Raw genomic sequence first — 26,565 nt, 5'->3', positions numbered from 1 at the left:
CCTGAGTAGTACATTTGCCCAAAGACAAGAGGATGACAAGCCTCCTTCCAGAACATTCAGAGACACAGCACCCTACCAAGCAGACTGAGACTTGCAAAGGTCCAATGCCCTTTTTAAGAAGCTTGCTGAATGACCTCTTTAAACATACAAGCATGAAGATGAGGCATAATCAGGGTGAGGGGGGCTGATAAGCAGGCGTTTTGCCTGCTCTAAAGTTAGAATGCATCTTGTCCACCAAAGTGTGGTTACCTGACCTCCACGATGCTGGAGCCCACCTAAATCCTGCAAATATTTATCCACTACTGACTTTGGAAAAAACAATAATGTGATGTGGGGAATCCAGTCTCTCTCTCTCTCTCTCTGTTTCTCTCTCTCTCTCTGTCTGTCTCTGTCTCTCTCTCTCTCACACAAACACACACACACACACACACACACACACACACACACACACACAGAGGGCTCCTGCTATCTCGGAGCTTCTGGGCTGGTAAGGAGAAAGTGCAAACATTAGTAGGTAAGTCTGCTCCCAGGAGGAATGTGATAAGTAGAACAAACAGGTACTACACAGTATGACAGAAGCAAACAGGAGGTGGAGATGAGTCTGACTCTGTTTCATTTATGAAACCGATGACCGAACAGTGTATGAAAGACTTGCCTGGTTTGAGCCATTTTCCCCATCATATTTATATTTTGTTTTCTTTCTTTTCTTTTCCTGAGACAAGGTCTCACTCTGTCGCTCGGACTGGAGTGCAGTGGAGTAATCTCAGCTCACTGCAACATTCACCTCCTGGGCTCAAGCAATCTTCCTGAGTAGCTGGGACTACAGGTGCGTGCCACCAGACCTGGCTAATTTTTGTATATTTTGTAGAGAGGGGGTTTCACTGTGTTGCCCAGGTTGATCACAAACTCCTGGGCTCAAGTGATCTGTGCACCTCAGCCTCCCAAAGTGCTGGGATTAGAGGCATGAGCCACCCCACCCAGCATATTTTGCTTTCTGGCTACATGTAATTATAGGTACATATGGTCTCCCCTTTCACTCAAATGTGAAGTTATTGAGGGCAAGCCCTATTAGCATAGCCATATTTCAAGAGTCCTGGGCACTCAAATCTGATGCAAAATTTGCCATGCTTTTCCTGTGACAATACAATAAATTTGCTTGTTTGTGCATGGATTTACATATCATACCTGAGCAAATCTAAGATCTAAGGTTTTCTGCCTCCCAACTCAGCGGACCGTATGTTACTACAGACAAGTCTCCTAGTTTTTTAATGAGGAAATGCACATGGTAACATTTTGCAGGTTGCAAAGCACCACAGGTATATTAAACACCTTCATCATCATTACCGCCACCATTATCGTCATCACTGCTGTCAGACCTGACATCACCTCCAGCATGGCCTCAGCGCTCCTTTAACCTCACTTCCTTCCATCTGCCCTATGCTCTCACCCCTGAGTTGTGACAGTTAGACAAGATAAAGAACCTGAAAAAGTGCTGGGTGCATGGATGCCTGGATGCATGGGTGGGTGCCTGGATGGAAGGTACGCTGGTCCTGGAGAGAGAAGGAACCATGTATGGTGTGCTTTGTTTTCTAGCTGATTAAGTAAGCTTCCCTTGCAAGTTTATGCAAGTTTGCATATCAGCAGTACGGGTTTAACCCCCCCCACCCCATACCATATTTCCTCTTCCTCTCCCCACGTCTTCTCCAGACTCATGACCTGCTTGATGAGAATCAACATTTCCATGAACACTGGCTTCCATCTCAACAGCCTCTAATCATTCTCTCTCCTCCACTGCAAACGATAGCGCGGTACCTTATTACAGTATATCTAGTTAGCAATTCAAGGAACAAAGGCATATAGATATTTTTTTTCTTTATTCATTAGAAAAACAACGAAAGAAACAAGAAAACTCTCTGAGAGCCTCAGAGGTTGCTTACTGATTAAAAATCACTAATAATTTATAACAACACAGTTATGATTCATATATATGTATATATATGAGCTGTAGAGCACATTTAGAATCATTGATTAAGAAACCAGCTTAAGATCACAGATCACAGAGAGGGTCAATACCAGGGTAGCACCCAGGAAGGACAGAAGTCTGACTTTAGACAATGCCCTGCTAGGAATAAAAATCTCCAGGTGGCTCATCTGCTGGGTGGGAGGCCCGCCACTTGAAACAGGGGTATCAAGGGACCATCACCCTGGGAACAAGGGTCATTCAAACGCATCTGTCAGTGAAGTGTTGCATGGGCTGTCTTGGATAATTAGTTCTGCATGCTATTTTGCTGGATTTATGTATTCCTATTCCCTCATCTTGCAGGACTCCTGGGAAATATCTGAAATATAAGACAGGAACTCTGACCTTTGGATGGTATAAATAGCTTTAATTAACACTCAACAACGAGAAGTCAGTGGCTGATATTTGAAATTGGCAAACTTCCTTGCCTGCAAGCTGCCAGATTTTCCATCTGTGGGCATCTGGCACCTGGCTTTCCACGACTGGAGCTGGGGCGAGATGTTCCATTCCCTCTTCCCTGTGGTGGCCCTCTTTGTTCTCTTGCTGTGGTTCCAGGTTTGTTCTCACTCCCTGCCTCCCAGCCTGTGACCTGTCACTGCATTCTGGCTGCCACAGTGCTTGTGGGCCTGCCTTGCTCTCCAACCCAGGGGTCCCTGCCTCCTGAGTCCCTGGTGATGTTCACGGATGGTGGAAACCCACAGATGCCTTTCATTCTTCCCTTTGCTTTAGCCAGAGACTTTTTGTCCTCCACCAAACCAGGGACTCCTTCCTCCATGACACCGGCCACAGTAAAGACTCTTTCTAAATTTTTTATTGTATTTAAAACTGATTTGTTAATTTTTGTAGAGATGGTCTCACTCTGTTGCCCAGGCTGGAGTGCAGTGGTGTGATCATAGCTCACTGTCAGAAGTAGATGCTCAGTGCCGCAAAGAAAACTCAGCACTGAGACAAAGAATCTCTCAGCAAGCAATTTTTACTTCCTGTAGGAAGGGTACCCTGTCTAGCCATCTTGCCACGAGAGTACAACGAACAAAGGAAAAGCAGATATATTTATCCCCTATGCATTTGGGGTCGTCCTTATTGCTGTGTCTGATCTCTGCTGGCTGGAGCCAGACCTCACAATCTAAACTAAAACCTGATTGGCTAACAACTTAAACTTTTTAAAACAGGTAAGGGGCATAGGCTGAGAGCTGGGACATGCCTGTGAGCACACCCAGCACAGATATCTTGGTTAAAGTACAAGGACATAGAATATATTATGTGCCTGTAAGCATGGCATGTCTAACAGCTTCATAGGCTAGGGCTTAACAAAGAGTTATAAACAAATTCATTCTTGAACAAGAAAGGAAACTTTGAAGAGGAACTTTTCTACTTCCTACGCTCACTGTCACCTTGAACTCTAGGGCTCAAGTGATGCTCCCACCTCAGCCTCCCAAGTAGTTGGGACTGCAGGTGCATGCCACCACGTCAAGCTAATTAAAAAAAATTTGTTTAGAGATAGAGTCTCGCTATGATGCCCAGGCTCCTGGCCATAATCAATCCTCCCACCCTGGCCTCCCAAAGTGCTGGGATTACGGGTATGAGCCAACAGACCCAGCCTACAGTAAACATTCCTTTTTTGGATTCGTTGCCAGGTTTGGTGTGTAAAAGCAGTCCCTGATGATATTGGTAAGGGCAAACTGACACATGGCTGGTGGTTTCTCATTCAAATATGAAATACAATGTGATGATCATAGTAACTAAAAATTGTACATAAACTGTACAAGTGAAGGATAGGCACTGCTACCTATCTGCGTTCCTATATTGCTAAATACAAGTATATTTGTTTGACATAGGAAATAAGGCTTTGTACATTCATCTCAAAACTCCTTAGCTCCTGGCTCTCATTAGGCCCAAACTGTTTGACTCGGGATTAAGCCTCTACAGTTTTAAAGTTCTCCAACGTGAGATTCAATTTGTAACCCAAGTCAGAGCTCAGACTTCAGTCTGCTTTTTTAATGCAGCATGGTGGAAACTTAGTATCCTTGTTTTGCACGCCTGCCACGGGAAGGAGAAAGCAAGAACTACTCTTCTTTTAGAAAAGGTTAGCAGCACCAGTGTGTGGAATTCCCATGTAACACCTCCATGTTCTCCTATAATTAGCCCCGTTACACTATAAGTTCCCAGCTGCAGCATTTGTAGTAGGGAATGTAACCACGCAAAGCCCCAAATGATGCTTTTGCTAGAAAAGGGGAAACAATGAATCGCAGAATTCACAGATCTCTCCTCCAATGACAACACACCTGAAATACAAGGACGGGTGAAACCATCAGCAAGAAGAGAGGCTTGGGTGATATGGAAGCTTCATTTGTTGAGGGAGGAACTCCAGAATGAACAGATGGTGGTGGTAGAAGCAAAGCCACCCTTCCGGCTGCTTTACCTCCTTAGCCCAAGTCACTGTGCGCTCCAGCCGCCCTGCTGTCTCTAGGTGCTGTCTTCCCTGAGTCACTTTGGTTCAATACCCAGCCTCAAAGACAAAGTCCAGTTACGTGTGACTGTTCTGGAGGATGTCGGGAAAGACACAGATCTCAAACATGAACAACACAGACAGCATAACTTCGTTAAGTGCCTGTGGCTCCTGGAGGTGACTGCCTCAGCTTCCGTGACAAATGTCAGGCTTCCATCTGAGGCTTCTGAGCCTCCTGTCAGTCGATTAAAAGATTTGGGCATAGACAAAAACATATTTTAAAATCTTGACTCAGGAAACAGAGGCAAACAAGACACCGCACCACAAGATGAATCAGGTCATTTTCTGTACTCCACTGACTCAAGACATCTGGCCCTTCCTTTCCTTCTGAGCCTGTAAGAGGTTGTCCTGGCTGGGAGCTGCACTGTTGAAATCATGCACCTCTGGCCTTTTCTTATAACCATTCAAGGACCTCTTCATCCTGATCAAAACACCTGCACCTCCATCGCCCTGACCGAAGACCTCCACTTCGTTCACAGTTACTCTGGTCTACAGTCACACCAGCAATTTCTAATTTCTTATCCCCAACCAAAAGGCATAAAACTCAGACATAAGGCCAGGTACAGTGGCTCATGTCTGTAATCCTAGCACTTCAGGAGACTGAGGTGGGTGAATTACTGGAGGTTAGGAGTTTGAGACCAGCCTGGCCAATATGGTGAAACCCCATCTCTACTAAAAATGTAAAACTTAGCTAGGCGTGGTGGTGGTGGGCACCTGTAGTCCTAGCTACTCAAGAGGCTGAAGCAGGAGAATCGCTTGAGCCCAGGAGGAGGAGGTTGCAGTGAGCCGAGATCATGTCACTGCACTCCAGCCTGGGTGACAGAGCTAGATTACATCTCAAAACACAAACAAAAACCTTAAACCTTAAACATTCAATCAGGTGGGAACTCCCAGAGCCACAATTTTCTCCCCAAGATGTCTAACAATCAGACTGGGAAATACTGAGGGAAAAAGAGGGTAGAGCAAGTGTGGAGAGGGGAGGGTGCCCGGAGTTTCCTGGGAGCAGACAACAGGCTATGTTTCCCTTTCAGTGACGGTGACTCTGCAGAGGTTGTTGCCAATCTGGCTGACCACTGTTTGTTCCCCACGTGCACCTGGGAAAGTGATGTGACTTTCATCATGGAAAGGGGAGAAGGAGAGCAGAGATAGTGGGTCTGGAGTATTTCCCACAGCCCCTCATTCCTCCTCTCCGAATCCTCTGATTTGATGTTGGGAGTTTTATTTGCACATGGCAGTTGGGCAGGACAGGGCTGTCTGGGAAGTTGAGGATCAGGGCACATCATGGCCACTGTGGGGCTCTGACGAAGGCCTAGCTGCCAGAGGGCCTATGTGTGGGAAGCCCTGCCCTCTGGGAGTCACATGACAAATGGAGGGAAACTACTCTTATCCAGCCTTAGGCATGGTTTGGCCCCATGGTGAGCTTGTACTCAATGGGAGTGGCTTTGAAGCAGATTCAGCAACAATACTTCCTGGTACCATGAGAATTCTAAAGACAAGGCAGCCATCCTGGTTTTCTGTTTTACGAAGAGCTAATCCTGTTTTATTCTCGTGCCCTCATCAGTAAGATCAGAATAAGGATAATATCACTGAAATCAGAGTAAGTTAGTTTTTACCAAACTTCAGGAAAATTTGGTTCAAGATTTCATGGTGAAAGGAAGTGCATTTTTGTTAAAAATGATTTCAATTTAGCACATGATGGGGCGACTGAAGTTGAATTCACAGGATTAGATAACGTCTTGCTAAAGAGCACTTGAGACATTGCTATTAGGGTCGTGAGGCCTCCAAGCAAATATCACTTTATTAAAGCCTGAAGGCTTTAAGTATAAAGCTGGTATCAAGTAAATAATGAAACAATTTGCTTTTAAGCACCAAAGTGATGTTGGGAATGTATTAGGCTGGTGCAAAAGTACCAACCTAATTACGTTTGTAACAACCTAATAGTCATTCTGGTGTCTGGACATATGTTTTGAAGGCATTTGTGGGTCCCTATGCATGGCAGCACCCTCTCTAGATGCTTGGGCATCTCAACAAGAAGCAGGACTGCACCCAGCTGGCCGCCATGCGGAGGGCCTGACGGCAATGGCTGATGACAGTCTGAGCCCACAGGACCCCAAGAGTTCCAGCAGCTGCTGAGTCTGGGCTGCAAACACACTGGTCCTTTGCCGGCTGGAAGAGGAAGGATCAAGCTCCTTCTGGCACCCTCCCTCAAGGACCAAGAACCACTCCATTCCCTGTTCTCATTCCCGTGTGCTACATCCTTCGTGGAAAGGGAGGAGTAATCAACCTTCACTACCCTTTTTGTCTATGATCTGCCTGTTTCTTCTCCACAAAAACTTGGAGAACCATATCTTGTGAGTCTGTATTCCCTGAGTAAAAGCCCATCATTTAGGGGACAAGGGGCCTAGCTCTAACTCTACCTCTGGAATGAAAAGTTAGTCCCACCTATGATGAACTCAGATGGGAAAATAGAGTTTGTTGGGGGCATGTGGTGATGGACAGAAAGAGGGATAAATAAGGTGAAGTTTGAAGAACTTGTTTCTCTTGGTATCTGATTGGAGTCTACCTTGTGAATCCTCTGAGTCTTGGCCAGACTGGTTTCTCCTATTTGCTTTGACTGCTAGAAAATGTAGAGCCATATCTATGATTTATCTTTTGATAATTTCTACAAGGCTTCTGGTAAATAGTCTTGTGAACTGACTTTTTCTTGGGCTTAATTTTACCATTTTCTCTCTGTCTTTTTTTCTTTATTCCCATTCTGTTGTATAGCATATGTTTTGTAACATGTCTTGAAATCTTTTTGGAATTAGAGTTGGAAAGAATGAATGGATGGAAGGATGAATGTATGTATAGGTAGATAAATGGATGAATGGGTGAATGGGTAGACAGATGGATGGGTAGATGGATAGATGGATAAACAGGTGAATGGGTGGATGGATGGATGGATGGGGGATAGGTGGATAAACAGATGTGCAGATATATGGGAGAATGAATGGATGGATGGACGAATGGGTGAACAGGTGGATGGATTGGTAAAAAAAATGGGTGGGTAGATGGGAAGATGGGAAGATGGATGGATGGATGGATGAATGAGGGATGGATAAATGGATGGATGAATGGGTGAACAGGTGGATGGATTGGTAAAAAAATGGGTGGGTGGATGGGTAGATGGATGGATAAGGGATGGATAAATGGATAGATGAATGGGTGAATGGGTAGATAAATGGATGGGTGAATAGATGGGGGTACAAATGAATTGATGGATGGGTAGGTGGATAGATGGGTGGATGGATGGATGGGTGAATAGATGGATGGGTAAGCAGGTGAGTGGATGGATGGACAATTACAGATACAGAAAGATAAATGAAGTCGGGAGGTATGGAGACCCAAAGAGTGAGTGGAAAACCATGAAACACCATTATCTGGCTGTTGACAAGAAAGACTAAAGAAAAACAGAAGGCTTACTAAAGACAAAGAGTCAACCAAAGTTCAAAACACATGACCACAAACCCTGTTATAGTTGAGGTCAGAATAAAATGCCCTTTTCAATTACATAAATGGGAACTGAAGAGACGTTGAGGGACTGGTTTTTTTTTCAGGACTAGAGGTTGCACATGTAACCTACAATTCTATTTCCATAGTTGTTTCATGAAGAAATATTTTAAAAGTAAGCAAACAAGCATTCTGTCCATCAACAGTATTGAACTGGAAATTCTGCTTTCAGATTCACTTTTTCAAGTTTTCAGAGTGTTAACGCAAACTTAATATGGTCTGAGAAGGACTCCATACATCTATATTTGAGTCCTTATGGATGATTGTAACCTAGCTTAATAGTCAGACAAAGCTGAAAACCTAACTTAGGAGTATGTGCCTGTAACAGTAATTGAGTCTTGACCAATCCCAGTGGCCACACCTCAACCACTCATAGACTGCTAAGTGTTCAAACTGTGTTCAAATAAGGCAAATGCCATCCTGTAACCAATCCAGCTGTTTCCATACCTTACTGCCAATTTCTGTACATCACTTCCCTCTTTTTGTCTATAAATCTTCTTCTACCATGTGGCTGCGTTGGAGTCTCTGCGAATCTGCTGTGATTCTGGGGACTGCCTGATTTGCAAATTGTTCATTGCTCAGTTAAACTCCTTTAAATTTAATTCAGCTGAAGTTTTTCTTTTATCAGTAGGCACAGAAGTTCAGAGATAAACTCTTACAAAGACGTGAGGAAGATTCAGGTTTGTGCAAGCACAGAAAAACATATTTGACTATGAAGATATATCACAGATGCAAAGGGGAACACCAGATGATACTTTCTATGAAAATACTGATCAAAAACCAAATTAAACTATGATGCCTGATTCCACTTATGGAATATAAAGTGCTTTATTTTATTTTTGTGGGATATAGTTTCTCAAGCCCTGTATCTATCAGTCATAGCCCAGAGATAGGTTATTCTGGCTGCAGTAACTTGTATGACACAGAATCTAGTTCAGTTAAATAAGGAAAATTGCACAGAAATAGAACATTGGACTGAATACAATGGTCATCGCAAATATAGAAATTATTCTTGGTATTATAAGAAACTGTATATTCTAACAATCACACAAATAAAGATGCTATATTGAAATGCATGTTCAACTTGTTCTGAACATACCCTGGTTCCTCCCAACACCTACTGTTGCTTCTTACCAAGGTTGGCCCTGACTCTCTGGCTGCCATGTCTAGTCAGGCTGTTCAAGGTTTTCCTATCATCTTGTTAATTAATCCCTAGGGACCAGTAGGTTCCAAGTGCTCATAATTAGTGTTATGCATTTTACAGGAATGAGACAGTGAGAGAAACTCAGGTGCCACCAGTGGGGTAAGTGAGAGGAAAATAAAGCTCCAGACCCCGTAATCACTAAGCCAAAGGGAAAAGCCAGGCTGTGAACTGCATCAGGCAAACCCGCCTCCCATTTTACTCCTAAATATGACAACTACAAAGATAAAAAAGCTGCATACCACCCTCACAACGTGCCCACAAGTAACCTACAGATTGTGGACCTCGAGATGTTAACCTCAAAACAGTTCTGTTAAATTTCGCCCTTGAATTGTAAATGGATAGCTTATCTTCACAGGGACAGAAAGTTATCCCTCTGCTCACCTGAGACAATTCCATGTCTGATTGCGTCCTCTGCCCTATTGTTTATGTAAAGAGGCAGATTCACTGAGCCAGACTAAGGCAGAAGTGACTATTCCTCTACCCACCTCTCATAGGTAAACCGTGTACTCAGTGAAAGGCTGATCAAAGACCCAAAAGAATGCCATCATGTGTCTCTTATCTCCCTATAACCTGGAACTTACCCCCACCCCTGCCCAGGCCCACTCGCTTCCACTAGTCTCACCCTTCCTGACTGAACTAATACTCATCAGTGTACATCTTACACATATCCATTGGTGTCCCTTGTCTTCCTAAAATGCATAAAAGCAAGCTGTACCCCGACCACCTTGGGCACACATCATCAGGATATTCTGAGGCTGTGTCACAGCTGCGTCCTTAACCTTGGCAAAGTAAACTTTCTAAATGGACCGAGACCTGTCTCAATGACTTTGAGTTCACAGGTAATTAATGCCAAATTATGGTACTCCTCCTGTGGATACACATTTTTGTCCACGTCACTGCCAGGTAACTTTCTTGTGATTCACATCATGCACCTGCTCCCCATCAATGACTGTCATTTGCTGATTATTGCAACTCAACAAGAGCCCTGCCATGAGGCAAAGTCACCAAGAGTCCTGCTTTCCTGATCGCTGGTGATCTAGCATACATGGGCAAATGTTCATAAGGTCTCACCTCCAAAGGAGTCTTGTCACTTCATCTTTGCTTTCCTTTCACTGGAATGGGATGCATATAATTTAGACATTTGTTCATTAAAAATCATCCTCCTCTGCAGGAATAACTCCTGCTTGCCCAGTGGAAGGATGCATCCCGACTCTGAAACAAGATTTGCAGTCTACACACAAGCAAGTGGAGATATTTGATCTGTGCTTTTAATTCTGCCTGGCAATGTGTATGTTTTGAAGCTGAGTGACAAAAAGATGTTACGTTTGACTGAACCGAAAGCTTTGAGTTAGTTCGGCATCTTCCTCTCTTTCTTCCTCTCCCATTGAGACTCCCACCCTTTGAATTTTGCCTTCCGACGTGAGTGCTATCAGCACATACTGATTTCAACATCAAGTAATTGTTTGCCTAATATGAGTGAAGTGATTGAAGTTGGGTAGAGATGGTAGAGAGGCATGATGAAAATTCATGCTATGTAGCCCAGGAAAACCTGTTCTCATTGAATGCAAACACCTCCCCCACCCCAGTTTCCCTGTGTGAATCTCTCTCTTGTTCATACCCTGCAATCATCTCTCTTCATTAGCCATCCATTGCATATATGCTTTTCCCACCTCTCAATATGCAAGGGCATTCCCTGCCCTCCTTCCCCCGTGTTCTAATTTAATTTTAATTCTATCTAAACATATTTTTATCCCTGCCTCTCCTCTTCCCCTTCTGTCTTTCTTTCACTTTCATGAGATGAGATTATGTAAGCCTCAAGTGCTTTTTCTCTGGGAAGTATTTGGGAGCCGGGCATCCCAACATACTTTGAACACAGCTGCTCTGCAATCACCCTGCCAGTAAGCAAGTGTGTGCCTGCTCTTCACAATAAGAAGGCAGTTGTTAGATACAAAGACTCCCTCGGCATCCCATTAGGTAAACCAAAGTGCTTAGAACAGATTTACCTAAAGGGAGTGGAAAATGGGTCGCTGCATTTTTCACTAGTGCTGGACCACAAAGAAATTGATAATAAACTTGTTATTCATTCACAAATACTTATTGATCATTTTCTATGTGCGCCGGAAACACCAAGGTGACCAAGACCTGCCTTTGCTCTCAAGGACTCACAACATGGCGGGCAGGAGGCAGCAGCTGAGTGCCACTGAGTCCAGTTGACAAAGCCTCTCTACAGCCTCTTCCTACAAAGACAATGGTCTATTTCCAGTTATGAAGTAAAGGTTTGATGGCAATAGCAAAATAAATAAATACAACCTGCTTTACTAATTTTCTAATGCTGTTGGGATAACAGACCAGTAGAAAATTGGAGGCCAAGTAATTTGAACCTACTGCTAGCATCAGTACTACTCAGGTAGTGCAACTGCTGAGACAGGTTGTTAAACTACAGGAACACTTCTCTACTGGTCTGGAGATAGCCATTGTCCTTGAGCCCTGTGAGTGTTCTGGTCCCCATAACCTGGAATGCCTGGCCACCCTTGCCTCTTCCCTGGGACCTCTGGACCTCTAAGTGATCCATCATGGCTAGGAACATCAATGCTCTTGTGCTAATGCAATGAGTAGCATTCTTTCTGAGTGGCAAGCACCTACGTCCTATTATTAACATTTTTTGTAATCATTCTTTTTTATACTGTTACTACATAAAAATAGCAGGAGCAGGAAGAAATATGCATGGCATATAAAGCCAATTATGTTTTTGGAATTTGGCAGTCAAACAATGGTTATAACAATGGTATGATGTCAGAGATATAATGGCTATGAAACTAGAAGCATCTTATGAGTATAACTTAGTTTACAATGTCTGTATTTCAGTCAAGTGTATTATTCCACTTCTTAAAGGGTCCACACTAAAGGTTGCTGAAGTTATGAACTAAGCAATGTCCTTACCTCTATTGAACAGATAAGTTATAAACTCTATCAAAAACATCTTTCTTCCTGTTCTTTCTTTCTTTTCTTTCTTTCTTCCTTTCTTTCTTTCTCTCTTCCCTCCCTTCTTTCTTGCTTTCTCTTCCTTCCTTTCTTTCATTCGTTTTTTCCTCCCTCCCTCCCTCCCTTCCTTCCTTCCTTTCTTGCTTTCTTGCCTGTCTTCCCTCCTTCCTTCCCTCCCTCCCTCCTCTCTCCCTTCCTTCTTGACAAGGTCTCATTCTGTCACCAAGGCTGCAGTAAGGTGGCTCAACCATGGCTCTCTGCAATCTTGGCCTCCTGGGCTCAGGCAATCCTCCTACTTCAGCCTCCCAGGTTGCTGAGACCACAGGTGCATGCTGCCATGCTCAGCTGATTTTTTTTATGATTTGTAGAGATGGGGTCTCACTATGTTGCCTGGGCCAGTCTTGAATACCTGGGCTCAAGCAATCCTCCCACTTCAGCCTCTCAGACTGTTGAGATTACAGATATGAGTCATAGAACCTGGCCAAATATGTTTCCTGTAAGAGATATCATTACTCTTGTCTTCCTGGACAGCTGATTTGGTTCAATTCTCTTTCTAGAAACCCCTCAAATATTAATCTCTATGAATTTTCTACATATACTGTAACTCTTTACCTTTGTATATATCCACATACTACTAGACAATTTAGAAACACTATAACTGGAAGATGGGCTTTCACAAATGCATTCTATATATTCTTAATTATTCACATTAAATCATACATACATATATTTTGAAGGCTACCTAAATTCAAGGCTCCAGGATAGCAGGAAGAAAATGCATTTTATTTCATGTGTTTTACTTTGAGACGGAGTCTCGCTCTGTCACCCAGGCTGGAGTGCAGTGGCGCAACCTCGGCTCACTGCAACCTCTGCCTCCCAGGCTGAAGCGAGTCTCCTGCCTCAGCCTCCTGAGTAGCTGGGACTACAGGTGAGTGCCACTATGCCCGGCTCATTTTTGTATTTTTGGTAGAGATGGGGTTTCACCATATTGGTCAGGCTGGTCTTGAAATTCTGATCTCACGATCCATCCGCCTCGGCCTCCCAAAGTGCTGGGATTACAGGCATGAGCCATCGCGCCTAGCCCACGCTGCTCCACCTTCTGCCCCCAACGCCCTTCTCTACCCCCTGACCCACTCCCTAGACCTAATGAGATCCTATTTCTCCTTTAAGCGAGATCTCAGAGCCCTTTTTCCCTGTCCTTCAATGACCACTCCAGCCTCACCCACTTCTCACCGGGGGTGAAATTAACTGCATGTTTCCTTGCACTGCACCTGGTAGTTACTTCCTTTTTCTTCTCTCCAGCACTTCTTACCATGTGGTCTTTCTGATTTAGAGTTAGGGGTGTCTGTGTGCACATGCATGTGTGTTTCACCCACAAGATGACAGCTGCTTGTGTCTTTGGCTCCTCTGATGCCTAGCATAGTGACTGAATTCAATAACAGTCGATTGCCTGAAAAATCTCATTTCCCTTTAGGCATCCGGAAATGTGTATTTGCTCTAACAGGCTATGTTGTCACAAAGAAAGGTTCATAAGAAAGGCAGGGTTTGAGTGACTGGTTTTCATTAGGATCAATAATATATGACAAAAGCTCTAATACAGATGAAGACATTTTAAGAACTAGAAAAACTTTTTATTTTTTTAAAAAGCTGCTACAAACAAGGAAGATTTTTTTTCTAAGAAAGTCCCAGTTTTCTTGTTTCTCTGAATATGCTTCTTCTCTGTCATGCAATCATGGGTATTCAATACGTGTGCATCATTTATGTACATGTTCTGGTGACAGTCTCTAAATTGTTGAGCACAGGTTTTCTAAGTAAAGCGTACTGTTCTGCTATTAAGGGAAACGTTGAGCAATTTAAGCAGAAAATTTGATCTAGTAAGATGCTGACCCTTCAAAAGTTATAATCTCATGGTGACTGCTTCTTGGAGTCTAAATACTGTCAAATATCCATCATACACCCTAAAAGATTTAAGAGAAACAGAAGGACTGAGCTATGCTTGCATCTTTAACTGGAAATCTGGTGCTAAGACATGGATTTTAAGAGTTAGTGCACAATAAGCACCCCAAAGCCAAAGTTTGAATCACTATTACCATCCAGGACTTTATAACATGGAAGAGACCTTGAAAAATTATATAATCCAATGCAGGCATTTATAGATGAGGGAAACTGAGTCCAGATGGGTAAAGAGAAGTACTTAGAGCCAGATAGTATTTCAACAGGCAGAATGAAAACCCAAGCTTTTTAGAATGTCTGAACTTGGATCTTCCCAGCACATTGGCTGCGTAGGCAATTTTATTCATATACTAAAAATGGAATCCAATTAAAAATGGGCAAAGGACTTGAATAGACATTTCTCCAAAGAAGAAATATGAATGGCCAATAAATACATGAAAAGATACTCAACATCACTAATCATTAGGAAAATGCAAATCAAACCCACAGTGAGATGCCACCTCACCTCATTAGGATGGCTATGATGAAAAACAAAAACAAGTGTTGGCAAGGATGTGGAGAAGCTGGAACCCTTGTGCACTGTTGGTGGGAATGCAAAATGGCGCAGCTGCTATGGAAAACAGCATGGTGGTTTCTCAAAAAGATAAATATAGAGTTATCGTATGATTCAGCAATTACACTTCTGGGCATGACCCAAAAGAACTGAAGGCAAGGAGTCAAAGAGAGAGTTGTACGTCCATTATTGCAGCATTATTTGCAATAGCCAAAAACTGGAAACAGTCCAAGTGTTCACCAATGGATGAACGAATAGACAAAACATGGTATATGCATACAATCAAATATTATGTAGCCTTAACAAGGAAGGAAATCCTGAAACACGCACCACATGGGTGAAAGTTGAGGACATCATGCTAAGTGAAATAAACTGGTCACAAAAGAAGTAATACTATATGATTCCTCTTAAATGAGTTTATCATTATAGTGATAGTCATAGACATAGCAAGTTGAATGGTGGTTGGGGAGACTGAATTGGGAATTCTTATTTAACAGGGACAGAGCTTCAGTTTTGCTAAATGGATGGATGAGGTAACAGCAGCACAACAACGTGAACATATTTAATGCCACTGAATTATGCACTTGAGATGGTTACAGTGGTATTTTTTTTTTTTTTTGGACGGAGTCTTGTTCTGTCAGTCAGGCTGCAGTGCAATGGCGCTGATCTCAGCTCACCACAAGTTCCGCCTCCTGGGTTCAAGTAGTTCTCCTGCCTTAGCCCACTCAGTACCTGGGATTACAGGCACTCGCCACCACGGCTGGCTAATTTTTGTAGAGATGGGGTTTCATGATGTTGACCAGGCTGGTGTTGAACTCCCGACCTCAGGTGATCCACCTCAGCCTCCCAAAGTGCTGGGATTACAGGTGTCAGCCACCATGCCCAGGCAATGGTAAATTTTATGTTAAATATATTTTGTCACAATTGAAATATTTATACATTGAAAAATGGAGCAAAATGTTGAATATATGCATCTTTTCCACTAAGCAAGTACAACGGGGATGGGAGGTTATAAGAGCTAGAATAAAATGCTCAAACAGGGGCGATGCTAACCTATGGGCAGCGCACGTGAGGATCTGAAGAGGGAATGCTGGCTACACGCTCCTGGGGGGGGATCAGTGTCCCCCAGATTCCTCCCCACCTGTGGGCTGACCTTCAACATTTTTTCCTTGAAGTTTCATTTTTATTTTTGACAGGAGGTTGTGTTAAAATGCAAATCAGCATCACTCTTCGGAGCTGCAGTACAGTCACACCAGTAACCTGAGCCTTTAGGAACCCCTCTGAGAACTGGTTCTGAGGCGAGAAAGGGGAGAGGGAGGGGAGGAGAGAGGAGGAATCAAAAAAGGAATCTCCAAAGAATTCTTTCTTATTTCTCTCACTCCTGTTTGCTGCTGTTGTTTAAATCTACAGTGTGGTCAGGTGAATCTTTCAAGCAGTGCAAATAATTATTTTTGCTCTGCATCATACACAAGTTTCATTACATGAATTGGAAATTGAAAGACGCTGATGAGTTTCTGCTCAAAACCACCTCACTGGCAATAGGGTGTCTCAGCAGCCCTTTTCTACCTGTTGTCTGTGGCACTATTCTATGTGTGATCATTGTCTCAGCACAATCTGTGTCACTCAGAAGGGTGCTCTCATGCTGGGGTGCCATCTGGGAGTTTGTTCTGGTAGAGATGGGATAGTCATCCAGGAGCTGGCAAGAGACATGGTGATTTCCCAAGCCTTCAGCCGAATAGGGAGTAGCTTTGGAAGCAGAAACACCTAGATGCTTCATATGATGGTTGGTTCTGGGACAGGTGATGAAGAGCAGTGGACGACATGATAAAACTACAGAGAAGGACTTGGGGTCAAGAGGAGTTTTGGAGGCAGCAAGGATTGGCTTTAGGCAAAGATGTGGACACAATCTCTTCACTGAGAGGTCCTCAGAAACCATCTACTGCTGCTGCTTCATTTGACTGATGCCTGGTGGAACTGTGGGTGGTTGATTAGAGTGTGGTGGCAGTAAAAATAAAGGAAGCCAAAGTCATTTCAAGGTCTATCTCTGGGTGACTTGGAGAATGGTGTTACCGTGAGCTTACACAGAAACAGAACGGCAGAACAAACAGAGAGATAAGGACACACGGGGAGGCATCAGTAATACCCACAAGGAAGGTGACAGCACAGAGCAGAATCGCTAAGTAAGCAAGAAAGCCCCAGGAACCTCAAATTCTAATCCTAACTCTACCGCTGATTTATTGAATCACTTTGGAAGAGTCACTTAATTAACCTCCCCCAGATCAAACTCATCGTTCTCTTCTCCATATCAAGATAATGTATACAATTAACCAATTCAGACTTTTAAAACACATTCTATTTATAGATCATTAAGAGACTCAGTGTCTCAGAACGATGTCTGAGCACTGCTCTTTAAGAAGTTTGCAGAAGATAGGCCCAGGCTGCAGGGGAATGGGCAATAGTCACGTATCTATTGTTACTGTGCCAGGCTCTGTTTTACATACAAAAATGATTTTAAAATTATGAAAACGTGATTTTGCAGACAGTATTACTAGTTGAATTATATTTACTATTACTGGATATAGAAACTGAGGCACAGAGAGGTTCAGCAACATGTCCTGTGTCACCAAACTGATGGTTGCAAAATTGGGATTTGAACTTGTGCTGCCTAGACCCGGAAGACAGGATCTTAATTTTTCACTATGCTGCCTGAGAGAGAGAGAAACAGACCAAGAGAATTGGGGGCATGTTCACCTTTTTTTGGGGGGAGGTACCGAATTTCTTTATTTGAAGGAATGGTACAAAGAACTTCAGTGGATGTTTTGGTACAACTTATAGAAAAGGTAAAGGAAACGCCAACATGCATGCACTGCCTTGGTGACCAGGGAAGTCACCCCGTGGCTATGGGGAAATCAGCCTAAGGCTTAGCTTTCATTATCACTGTCTCCCAGGGTGTGCTTGTCAAAGAGATATTCTGCCAAGCCAGATTGGGGTGCTCCCATCTTGTGCAAGTTGGTCACGTGGGCACCGAATTCTTTGATTTCACCTGCTCATTCAGGTAATGTGTCTCAATGAAGTCACACAAACGGGGGTCATGTTTGTCACTGGCCAGTTTGTGCAGTTCCAGTAGTGACTGAGTCACATTTTTTTCCAAATGGAATGCACACTGCATCGCATTCAGCCCGCTCTCCCAGTCGTCACGGTCTGGTTTCTTGGTGTCCTGAAGGAAGACGCGGCCACCTCGTTGGTTCTGCAGCTGCATCAGTTTCTTGGCATGTTCCCTGTCCTCATGAGATTGGTGAAAAAAGTATTTGGCAAAGTTCTTCAAAGCCACGTCATCGCGGTCCAAGTAGTAAGACATGGACAGGTAGACACAGGAGGCGCAGCGCTCCAGACTGATCTGGCGGTGGATGGCGGCCTCTGAGTCCTGGTGGTAGTTCTGGCGCACCTGCGAGGGGCACGCGGTCCTCCTGGCAGCGGCTAAGGAGAGGCGGTGGCGGCAGCGGTGGCTGCGTGGTGCTCCAGCGGCGGCGGGGGCCTTGGGGCAGTCCGAGGCGCGGTGTGGAGCTGATAGAGGGCTGGCTACGGGCGGCCTGCCGGGTGGGGGACAAGCGCAGGGTTCCGTCCGCGGCGACTCTCGGGGAAGAACGTCTAGCCATGTTCACCTTCCTTCCAAGCAAGGACGTAAATCTCTGATCCAGGGTTTCAACCATTTCCATTTAGAAGAACGTGCCTAGTCTGTTCTGAAATGATGATAATTAGGACCAGTGGATCACAGGCACTTGAAGGCACATTTCAAATGAAGCTTAAAATGTTTTCCTAACAATATTATCTAGAAATGAAAGAATCATTGCAAAAGGCTAAGTGGTTAAGAGCTCTGTCCTCCACTGGCTGTGTAACCTTGAGGAAATTACTTAACATCTCTGTGCCTCAATTTCCTCATCTCTGTAATGAGGAGAGTAACAGGACTCTTAGAGCTACTGTAAGGATTAAGGAAGTTGATACATGGGAAATATTTAAAAGGTAGCACATAGTAAGTTACAATAAACGTCTGCTTTTGTCTTTGTCATCATTTCTCTACTGCACTGAATGTGGCAGCTAGATTACGTGACAGCAATGTTACAGGGAGCAAGCGATCCCTACACAGCGTGGAAAATAGTCAGGATGTCCGTCTTCTCACAGCTGTGTGAGTTCAGAAACATTACAATAGGATAGGATATGATACGTTCTGATACAACGCAATTCAACACAACACAGCATAACTTAATTCACTACAACTACACAGCAAAATAATATCTAGCATTTTGATCTGCTCTCTGTTCATCTTATAACTGTTGACCCCTGTCCTGGCTATTATCAATAACCAATATATGAAGAGGAAACTGATGCCTATTAGAATCATGAGTCTAGAGATTTGCTCTCTCAGGACGGCCTGATTTTTTGCTTTCAGAATCCTTATTTATAACACTAATGACTCAATTCGGAACTAAGTTCCATGGAATCCAGTTCTCAGCTATTGCTCAACCTGTGCCAGACTCTCTCCAAGGCTAACTGTCAGCTTAGGGGACAGGGACAATCGTGAATTAAGTACCTTTGTCTCACCAAGAGCACATAGCACTTGCCAGGCACATGAGTCAACTGATGGACTAGAAATAAATATGCAGTTCTGCACATAATCAGTTGAGGCAAATGACAGAGCAATAACTAAATGTAATGCTTAATTACAGTAAATATCATCTATCTGCTTCATTTCCTTCTCACATTTGGAACTTTCTATTTTTGTTTTAATAAATGTAGATACGCATGTCTTTATTCTAAGTTGCTCCAGCTCCTTTTTGGATGCAAGGTATAAATTAGAAATAAATACACCAATGCCAGATGGGCAGGTTCATTGAAAGATGGCCTGGATCTTGCAGATTTGGGACTTAGAGCATATTATCTTTTCAAAAAGGAACACATTTTCCTTTTCTTATGCCAACCTGCAGCAGAAGGAAAGCTGATGAGTCAGATCAGGGGAGAGTCTGAAGGTCAGGGAGGGGGTCAGACAGTTCAGAACCAACCCCGGTAGTCACTATGTTCCTAAGAGTGGGACAGTTGTCTCCAGATGCTGGGCCCAAATGGTATCTGCAGGCCAGAGATACTGTTTATCAGTGGTCCCAGACCGTTTTGGCATCAGGGACTGGCTTTGTGGAAGATATTTTTTCCATGGACTGGGGTGGGGGGGGTGGAAATAGTTTCAGGATGATTCAGGTGCATTACCTTTCTTGTGTGCTTTATTTCTATTATTACATTATAATATATAAGGAAATAATTATACAAGTCACCATAATGTAGAATAAGTGGGAGCTCTGAGCTTGTTTTCCTGCAACTAGATGGTCCTATTTGGGGTGATGGGAGATAGTGACGGATTATCAGGCATTAGATTCTCATAAGGAGTGCGTACCTAGATCCCTCGCATGCGCAGTTCACACTAAGATTTGTGCTTCTATGAGAATCTAATGCCACTGCTGATCTGACAAGAGTTGGAGCTTGGTGGTAATGCTGCCTTGCCCACCACTCCCCTCCTGTTGTGTGGCCTGTTTCCTAACACACCATGGACCAGTACTGTTCTGCACCCCGGGGGTTGGGGGCCCTGATGTAGAGTGCCGTTAGGCTAGCGGGCCCTGGAACCACACACCGCCTAGATTCAAATCCCAGCTCTTCCACTTTCCATGTTACCTTGGGACAATCACTCAATGTTTCTGTGCCTCTATTTCTTTGTCTATTAAGGAGTAGATTAAACAATCTGTACCTCAAGGTGTTGTAGGATGATTCAATTCCAGTAATATTCTTAGATCTCTGTCTGGGACAATGAACTCAGTAACATTGGCCTTTTCCATTCTCTTAAGAGGAACATCCTCCATTAACGTGTATTGTGCAATTTGTCCAATGTCATGAGGTGCTGGAGAAAACTCAGACCCACCACCAAGCATTTGATGTGCACCCACACCCTCTTATTATTCTGGAGTCCAAAAGATGCAGTTTGATGTTGAAAGGAAATAAAAGTGTTTTAATTATCCTCCTTCGGTTTCCAGTTTAATGAGCTCTATGGAGTTTATACGCCATGACTGTTTAAATCTTTTCTCTTTTATAGAAACTACCATTGTATCTTTCAACATGGTTGACTAAAACAGGGCCACCATCATCTCAGCCAGGAACTTGCCTTTGAAACAGTGAATGAACAGAGCAGACATTTTCAAAGGGATTAAGAATTAAGAGAAAACCCTTTTGTTTAAGAAACAATGAGAATAACCTCCTCCACCCTGTTTCAGAGGACTTACACATCCGGAAACATTTAACTTAAGATCTGGGGCAATACCTTATAGCGTTAATGTGATTTGTAGGTTATTAGGGGTTTACATGGAAATTTTACTTCCCACATACATACATACCCAGACAAATGCGAATGCTCATACACTTGTAATTACAAATGAGCTATAATATGTAATTATATACACATCACCGAAAACAAACCTAATTCACACACCAGAGCACAGAAATAACAAAATATTGATAAGGATGTTTCTAGGAACTCATAAACATAATGAATGAACCACATGCCAAATTCTTAAAACTTTCTGGGCTGCACCTGTTTACAGTCCAAATATATACTTTCATAGACCACTGCTTGCATAGAAAACCCATGCCCCCTGTAAGTTTTAAGATTCATCAGAAAACCAGATGCCTCCTGTAATATGCCTAATATCTAAATATTAGTTACACTGGAGACATAGAAATATGTAGTGGGATTGATGAAATGTCTTTTAAATACTCCCTGCTCATCTTTTATTTATGTATTTATTTTTAGAGACAAGGTCCCACCCAGTCACCCAGGCTGGAGTTCAGTGGCATGATCATAGCTCACTGTGGTCTGAAACTCCTGGGTTCAAATGATCCACCTGCCTCAGCCTCCAAAGTAGATGGAACTAGAGGTATGTGCCAACATTCCTGGGTAGTTTTTGTATTTTTTGTAGAGATGGGGTCCTGCTCTGTCATCCAGGCTAGAGTGCAGTGGTGTGGTTATAGCTCACTGCAGCCTGGAACTCCTGGGTTCCAGTGGTCCTCCTGCCTCAGCCTCCCAAAGCACTGGGATTACAGGCATAAGCCACCACGCCTAGCAACTGCTTGTCATTTTAAACACATTGTTGGTTCATTGGTCCATCAACACCATATTTCCCACCCTCAGGAAAAGTGGGAGATGAGCTGTGACTATCAGAGGTGAATATGGGTAGTTAGGTGCGTGTGCTTCATTTCCTGAGGTGGCACCCCTCATCCCAGCCCGCTCTCCTTCCTTTAGATCCTATATTAGTCCATTCTCACATTGCTATAAAGAACTACCTGAGATTGGGTCATTTACAAAGAAAACAGGCTTAATTGACTCATAGTTCACAGGCTGTACAGGAGACATGGCTGGGGAGGCCTCAGGAAGCTTATAATCGTGGCAGAAGGTGAAGGGGGAGCAAGCACATCTTCACACAGTGGCAGGTGAGAGCGTGAATGAGGAAGTGCTACACACTTTTAAACAACCAGATCTCGTGAGAACTCACTCACTCTCACGAGAACAGCAAAAGGGAAATCCATCCCCCTGATCCAATCACCTCCCACCAGAGCCCTCTCTCAACACTGGGGATTACAATTCAACATGAGATTTGGGTGGCGATACAGAGCAAAACCATATCAGGTACTAGTCCACAGCACTGATCCTAAAAGGAAGGAGATGAAAGAGCTTGCATAGAGAAATGCATAGTTTATATATGGCCTCCACTGCTAAAACAATCAGAGCCTGAGAACTGCTGATAAGGAATATCGGCTTCATTCTCAGAGGATAATTAGATGGTTATTCCATTTATAATGCAAAGCTGAAATGGAGATAATGTTACTATTTCATCTATACATTGCTTAATTTTTTGCATAATAATGGTGCTGAACTGTTCTAGATTTCATTTCTGTCCAGCCAATGGATCTGCTTGTATTTCCCCTACCCTCTCCCAGTCTCCCCACACCCCACCTCTACCTCATCAGCAGTTCCTAAAGATTTCACTCAGAATGCAGTATTTTCTTTATTAATTAAAGACCTAGGGGCTCTGCCAGTGATTTATTTTTTTCTTTCTCTGTGCATATTCACTTTCATATTTCTCCCTCCTCTCACCCTTCAGAGAGCCCACTGCACTCAATCCCATGTGGTTTCCTAGGAAACACGCTCAGAGCCAGGAACCCCCAACCACACATTTCCATTTTCCTCCCTGCTCCTCTCCCAATAACATTAGCTAAGGAAACAGGTGAAAACACATCAGTGCTTTTAGAAATTACTCCACCAAGGCAGGTTACCAATTTCATATTCATTCATGGAAAGATGAAGGAATTTGCAGACTATGGGCTTTTTCTGGAGAAATCGCAGTTTTTAGCATCTTATCTAATATCCTAAGTATTGGATTTGTCACATGCCTAGCTATTGTACAGGTGCTCAGAGGCTAAGATTGAGGTTATTTATTTATTTTTTTGAGACAGAGTCTTGCTCTGTCACCAGGCGCCAGGCTGGAGTGCAATGGCACGAGCTCGGCTCCCTGCAACCGGGTTCAAGCAATGCTCCTGCCTCAGGCTCCCAAGTAGCTGGGACTACAGGCGCACCCCACCACACCCAGCTAATTTTTGTATTTTTTAGTAGAGACAGGGTTTCACCATGTTGGTCAGGATGGTCTCAATCTCTTGACTTTGTGATCTGCCTGCCTTGGCCTCCCAAAGTGCTGGGATTACAGGCATGAGCCACCATCCCTGGCCAAGATTGAGGTTATTAAAATTCCTTGACTTCTTGATTCCAAGCTTCCAAAGGAAGTTGCAGTAGTTCCTATTTACCGATCCCTCCTGAGTCTGGTAGGGTGTCTAGCCACTGCAGGGACAACAACCCCAGAATGGGTATTTACCCGAAGGAAAATAAATCATTATATCAAAAAGACATAGGCACTCATATGTTTCTCTCAACACCATTTACAATGGCAAAGCCATGGAACCAACCCAAGCATTCACCAATGGTTGATTTGATAAAGAAAACGTGGTACACATACACCATGGAATACTATGCAGCCACAAAAAAGTGAAATCATGTTCTTTGCAGCAACATGGATGGAGTTGGAGGCCATTATCTTAAGTGAACTAACAGGGAGCACAAAATAAAATATTGCATGTTCTCACTTTTAAGTGGGAGCTAGATAAAGGGTACACATGAACATAAAGATGAAGAGAACAGATTCTGGTGATTCCAAAGGGAGCAGGACAGGAGAGGAGAGGGTTGAAAAATTACCTACTAGGTACAGTGTCTAATATTTGAGTGATGGGTACACTAGGAGTCTAATCCCCCACTTTATACATGCAATACCGATGTAATAAGCAAGTGCTTATACCATCTGAATCTAAAATAATATATATGATATATATGAATACTTCATATATATAAATATATATTATTAGCATCATATCTAATATCCTAAGTAGTGGATTTGTCACATGCCTAGGGATTGTACATGTGCTCACAGGCTAAGATTTAGGTTACTAAAATTCCTTAACTTCTCGATTCCAAGCTCCAAAAGGAAGCTAGAGTAGTTCCTATTTACTGATCCCTCCTGAGTCTGGTAAGAATATAATATAATATGTTATATATTACAATATATAATATATAATGTAGATTATATTTAATATATATTATACATAATATAATACATAATATATTTACTATATATTTCATATACAATATATCTCTATATTATATAATATATATTATTTTAGATTCAGAGGGTACATGTACTTGCTTATTATAAGAATAGAGAAGCTGGATACGGTGGCTCACCCTCTGTAATCTCAATATTCAATATACACATATATGTGTATGTGTGTGTGTGTGTCTGTGTGTGTGTATATATATATATATATATGAAAAACCAGAACCTTCTGCAATGAGAGCAACCCTTCCCTCGTGCAGCCCTTTCCGCCTTCCTCCCTTCCATTCCCAGGGAACATTTCTCAGAAATGCTGTAGGCTAAGTTTTGGAGATGTTTAATTAATTTATTTTCTCCCTGTTTCTCTCCTTTGTTTTTCAAGGGCAGCAGGCCCCTGTGCCCTTCACTTAAGAAGAGTTCCCACTTCAGCCCAAAGGCAGAAACTGCTTGCAGGACACTTTCTACCCCAGTTTCGATTTCTGAGAACCAAACTTGTTCAAAAGATGTTGCCAGGCTTCCTGGGGGAGAGGACAGAGAGGGGAGGGGACTTCACACAGCATGAAGGGAGGGTGATGTAATGGGTTCATGTCAGCTGTCTCAATATACTACAATTTGCTGGAAAATAAATAAATACATAGCTAAACCAGGATATGTTTGTGTAGTTCTACTGGAAAAGTCTAAAGACAGTTACTCTGTAAGTATAAAATTAAAATTAATTATCTCATTGGCATGTTGGTTGCACTGACCCAGAGGACAACAGAGAACCAATATCCTCATTCTCACCTCCATTGTGATGCCTGTGCATTAAGAATGGGAGAGAAGCCGGGTGCAGTGGCTCACCCCTGTAATCTCACCACTTTGGGAGGCCGAGATGGGAGGATCACTTGAGGCCAGGAGTTCAAAACAAGCCTGGGCAACATAGCGAGACCCTGTCTCCACTAACAAAATTTTTTTAATTAGCTGGGTGTGGTGGTATGTGTCTGTAGTCCCACCTACTCAGGAGGCTGAGGAGGGAGGATTGCTGGAGCCTAGGAAGTTGAGGCTGCAGTGAGCTATGATTGCACCACTGCACTCCAGCCTAGATGACAGAACAAGACCTTGCCTCTGAAAAGAAAAAAAAAAAAATGCAGAGAAGAGAGACTCCCCCAGTTGGGAAGATGGGGAGCCCAGGCATTCAAGAGCAGTAGCAATCTTTACCCTAGCCTCTGGCAGAGCCCCAGGAAGGAGGCAAGATCCCAGGGGGCTCCTGGGAATGCTGGGTCCTGAGCACTAGAGCCCCAGGCCTTGGTAGAGACTCATGGACTCCACACAAGGCAGGGAGGCTGAAAGCTGCCCTACTGCTCTACTGTGGTCTTTCCAATGAGCTTTCAACAGGGACAACGAGGTGTTGCAGTGCAGAGGGCTTTTTCCATTTTCCATGAAAATAAAGAGTGACAAGATTGAAATCCCTGCCCATCTAGAGAGTTGAGGGCTTAGACTCAAATGAATTCAGTTTAATAAAATAAAGATATTGAGATTGTTGCACACCCAGGTTTGCAGATACATTAAGGTTCACACCTGCTCCACATGGATGCTAACTTTTGTGTTGCCTTCTGTATGATTTTTCTGATGAAACCGGGATACAGGGATGGTCTATGACCAATGATGCCTATACTCCCCTTCTGTACTCACAGCAGACATTATTAATCAATATATCATGCTTTCCTGACTACACACACACACAGATGGAGCCACAGGAACCTCGGCACGGGGCTCCAAGCAACCACAGCAACCAGTCAGAACTGGTATAAAACTGGAATCCTATTTGCCTTTCCTGCTGTAGGATGAGGCTAGACCAGTGTATAGAGTATGGAGTCATCTATAGACGATCATTCCCAGCATGAATCGTCTAAGAGGAGTGGAGGGTCAGGCAAAAAGAAAACCGAGCATGGGAGGCTTGTCTCCATGTGCCTGCTGCCAGCTCTGCTCTGCATCACAGGAAGTGCACTCCCCAGGTTCTCTGTCCAATCACCTTTGGCACTGGGAAGCACTGGCAAGAAGGTTGGAGGGCAG

The 26,565-nt window shown here is 43.4% G+C and overlaps 1 protein-coding gene and 1 pseudogene across 3 annotated transcripts in view; both read right to left on the bottom strand.

Moving 5' to 3' along the window:
* FRMD4A (FERM domain containing 4A) overlaps positions 1 to 26,565 on the bottom strand; it is a 679,421-nt gene that overhangs the window by 473,459 nt on the left and 179,397 nt on the right. The window lies entirely within an intron of this gene.
* On the bottom strand, positions 17,601 to 18,477 carry LOC105719757 (ferritin heavy chain-like; annotated as a pseudogene).

The sequence above is a fragment of the Aotus nancymaae genome, unplaced genomic scaffold (assembly GCF_030222135.1).
Source record: "Aotus nancymaae isolate 86718 unplaced genomic scaffold, 86718_ANA_hifiasm-v0.15.2.pri h1tg000077l, whole genome shotgun sequence".
In the NCBI taxonomy this organism is placed as follows: domain Eukaryota; kingdom Metazoa; phylum Chordata; class Mammalia; order Primates; family Aotidae; genus Aotus; species Aotus nancymaae.
The sequence above is the reverse complement of the archived record's forward strand: the minus strand, read 5'-3'. Positions and strand labels throughout refer to the sequence as shown.